Below are 4,603 nucleotides of genomic sequence, written 5' to 3'. Positions count from 1 at the left end.
TTATTATTTTAGAATTTGTATATCTAAAATATATATGGAACTTTTCCAGGAACAAAGAATAAAGGAAAATATCTCCAGGAACAAGTGAAATGATCTTTTGAATTCAATAGTGAAAGAATTGTGCTATGAAGAAATATATTCCTCATAATATGATTTTCTGTTCAATAGTTACACCCTGCTTTCTGTTTTATGTACAACTAAGATTTCTGTGGCAAAAGCTATTTTCTAGTTTTGTATTATTGAAGCAATTACCTTGTTGTCAGGAAAGATTGCAGTGGGATAAATAATTTGAGATGTACACAAAATGTTGGTTGGCAGCTTTTGCACTTTCTATAAACGTAGAAATCATTTTCTCTTCATAGCATTCACTAGGGTGGTTTATGCATTGCCCAGAATAGAAACACAGAACATTTTCTGATATTTTTAAAAATTGTTCTCAACAAATGGAGTAGAAATAGTTTGGATTTTTTATGCGAAGAAAATGCATTTCTTACATATCCAGAAATAATTCACTGCAGTTTCACTGATATTAAACATTGCAAACATACATGTTCAGCAAAACACAGAAATTATATATTTAGGAATAAGGTATATTATCATTTTCTAAAAGTTTTTGGATACTGAATAGCATTTTTTATGGATTCAGATAAGATGTGGACTGTATAATTTCTGGTGACATAATACAGTCCGTGGTTGACTCCAATGTCATGCTTTATTCTTTGTGTCTAAAACTAATGATAAGTTTGACAGGTTCATTAGGTTTTTCTATAATGGCCACTGATGTTATAATCATATTCTTTTCTTAATATCTTGGTATTATGCTAAACCTATCAGTGTCTGCCTGAGGTCATACTGATGGGGAAAAAAAAAAGAGGATTAATGTCTTTAATGGACCCTTTAATATTCCCTGATTGAATTAAAGATGCAGCAAGGCAAGTTCTCAAAAGGCTGTGTGCAATGTCCATGAAACACTGTCTTTCCATGTGCTAGTATCATACTTTAAGGAAACATGGTCAATCTGTAGATCTTTGGAATGGCTATAATAAAGCAGGACAAGGTATTACACTAATTGCATTGATCTGATGTCCAGAGAGGGAATCCTGAATTTTGATAATGGCAAGTAAGAGAAAGAAGAATTAATTCCTATCCGTCATTGTGTTCTCCCTCTTTATGACAGAAAACTGATGTGTTTTTCTTAAATATTCATCCTTAAAGATTTCCACATGATCTAACTTAAAAAAAAAAACGTCCAAGATCCTATTCATGTTTATGTTGTTTTAACTCTCCAGCAGAATAGAACCTCAGTCAGGACTCCTCATCCAATCACTCAATATCCATTCACTTCTCATTTTGACTCCAGCAAGGATTTTTACACACTTTCCTAATTCAAAACCTGAGCTCTCATTTGAAACTAAAAACCTCAACTTGGGTAATTGCATTATGACTCCAATCAGTTCCACCTAGTTGAGATTTTGGGACTTCATCCAAGTCCCCTCACTGTGATAAAATATTTCTGTGGAAAAATCACAGAATCAGAGAATGGTTTGGGTTGGAAGGGACGTTAGAGACCATCTAGTTCCAACCCCCCTGCCATGGGCAGGGACACCTTCCACTAGACCAGGTTGCTCAAAGCCTCATCCAGCCTGGCCTTGAACACTTCCAGGGATGGGGCATCCACAGCTTCTCTGGGCAACCTGTTCCAATGTTTCACCACCCCCTCCGTGAGAAATTCTTCCTAATATCTAATCTAAATTCCCAAAAGGGGTCTGTCAGAAGGAAAATCATGAGGAGTCGTCCCTCTTGTGTCAGCCTGTAGGTAGGTAAAGTGGTAGGATTTGCTCTATTGATGGAAATAGCTGAAGCCTACTCCTCCTGTAATGCTGCTCTCCTGCACACATGCTCACGGTGTACATCCTGCTGCAGCTCTCCCTTCTCCACGGAACAACCTGGATTTATGACACAGTGTAGTGTCATGTGGGAATAAGAAGCTGCCTTAGGCTTTGCCTACATGTTACCTACAGACAGTTCACTCACCTTGGCACGGAAGAAGTCAGAGAAGTTGACTGATAAAATTCAAGCTTTGCTAGATTAAAGGTTCAGAGCAGTGTTGCCATCTTCATGAATATAAATGATTCACTTCAACCAAGTGATGTGGCAGCCGGAGTTATCTTCAGCACGTGAGGAGGGGATATGTCTACTATATTGATTGTACTTGACTTCCCATGGGGGCTAGTGGCATTAATCAAAGGAATGCTTAATAAACTCTTACATTTCAGGATTGTGATTTCATTCCTTAAAAATCAATGGAGACAGCTCTAGCTGAACTTTTACAGATCTAATCAAGATGGATCAGCTAGCAGAAAGTAGAAATAAGAAACAGAATCCAGAAAAATGCTTCCCTCTGCAGCGTCTTGTTTAACATCACGTGATCCACAGGTTGGTCTGACGTAAAACTTAAAGTTATGACATAACAAAATTGAAAAGGTTGTTATATGTCCCTTTGTCTTTCAGATAACTGAGAGCTTTGGCTCTCCCTTGGCTCAGTGAATTGGTACAAATCCATACAAAGCAAGAACAAAGCTCTAGCACTATCCTTACATCTTGTATGTCTTAGAGAAGTGCATCTGGGACTCCTCAGAAGGTTTCAAACAGCAAGATTGGAAGTCTTCAGACTTTACCTTGTATTGCTCAGGGCTCTTTTATTTTTTCCATATCTAAAAGTTTTTAGTAGTATTCACTACACTTTGTCAGAATTACAGAATTTTCAATTTTTGTGACAATAATTTCATCAGGTGCCTGAAGGATAAGATAGATACTGCAACTAACAGAACTAGACTATAGTACCATTATTTCTTTTCAGTCAGTCAGTACTGGATAAAGTATCTGCTAATTACCACAGTCGGAACACAAGGTCATTAATTGTATTTACTATCCAAACTACTCTGAGTGGCTACATTCTCTCATAAATACGTGTCTTGTAATATTTATCTAAAATTAGAAAGGTCTTTCTCAGCATCCAGATTTATCAGGGCCATCAGCAACTGTCCTCTATTTTGACTCTCACTTTCTTTAATTGCCCTTTTCCAAAATGACATGGAACCCAAGGATATTCTGTGTCATCCAAACACTGGTTTTGTATTTCCTGTTATGTTATCACATCAACAGCATGTTGTAACATACAACCAGTTTTACTTTTAGTTTGCCTTTCCTATGTAGCTCATACTTTGTCTAGTCATGCTTGCTAAAGCAAGGCTACCTGACAGTCACTCTTATCAGTACAGCCTTTTCCATCTTGCAATTGTACCTTTACACTCTCATGTTTCCTTCTCCATTGCTATATTTCTGATTTTCCCAGTTTTCCTCTTCCAGTGAATTAAAACCACACACAGACATTGCATATCATTTCCCTGACACTCAAAGTACTAGTCTTGGCATTCTTAGCCCCTCAGTTTTTAAGTGGAATATAGTCATCAAGAAAAATCTCTAAAGAATATATAGATTATTAAATGGTTCCTCTTATTAAAGGATTCATTTCTGAAAGGTTCAGGCTTGTCTTTCCCTGGTGCTGGAAAGTGTCTATTGTGTCCTTCTGACCTGCCTTCTTCTTGAAGATAATTGTGCAACTTTTTTTCTATGCTGCATCTTCTGTGTATCATCCTCATTCTTTCTTCAGAACTGATCCCTGGCTATCATCATCTCTTTTACTTCACTAAAACATCTCATGTCTCTTTTTCTTCTCTCCTCAACTGTTTGCATTCTTCCTTTCCTATTGTCTCCAGGAAAGACGGCTCCTTCAAACTTTTCTACTGTATTAAGACATTTTTTCTAGTGAGTCACATATGCTTTTTTCCCTCCTGGGTTATCTAGGCAGTTTTGTACAACCTTTTTATCCGAATCTCCATTCTTTTCTCTATTCCTTCATTACATTCATCTGCATCTTCAGTTACTGTATAGTCTCTCCCATGAGCTGTGTCCTGGTGACATTTCCCATGAAATCAAAAAGCCAGTGAAGGAGAATAAATGTCATAAAACATACATAAACAGTCAGGCTTTTCCCCCCTTCAACTCTGGGTTATGACCATCACTGATCACTCAGGAAATATCGGTATCATATTATCTTCTAAATATCTGACTCAGAGATAGAGATAAAAGGATTATCACCTCTATTTACTTATGAAAAAGTGCTCAGTGCTTGTGCTGAGTTTAGTCAGGAAAGAGTTAACTCTCTTTACCGTGGCTGCAAGGAAGCTGTGTTCCTGGATGCAGAGAGCAGCACTGATAAGTTCTCAGCTGGCGCTGGGCAATGCCTGCACTGAATTCAAGGTCTTTCTCTGCTTCTGACCCTGCAGCTGCGTTCCCAGCTCTCGCGGTCTCGCTACAGGCAGTGCTGGGACACACAGCTCAGGCACCTGACCCAAACTGACCAAGGGAGTATTTCATCCCATAGTACGTCATGCTGGGGGCAGAGGTGAGGAGGGGGTCCGTGAGCCATTACTCTCTCTGAGTGTCTTGCTTGTTTACTCCCACACACTTGCTAACACTCTCCCTGACTCCTGAGTTTGCTGCTTTGCAAACTCATTTGCTGGCTTGTTTGTGAGGGAGT

The sequence above is a fragment of the Eurypyga helias genome, unplaced genomic scaffold (assembly GCF_000690775.1).
Source record: "Eurypyga helias isolate BGI_N326 unplaced genomic scaffold, ASM69077v1 scaffold1194, whole genome shotgun sequence".
Taxonomy (NCBI): Eukaryota; Metazoa; Chordata; class Aves; order Eurypygiformes; family Eurypygidae; genus Eurypyga; species Eurypyga helias.
Note: the sequence above shows the minus strand (reverse complement) of the source record.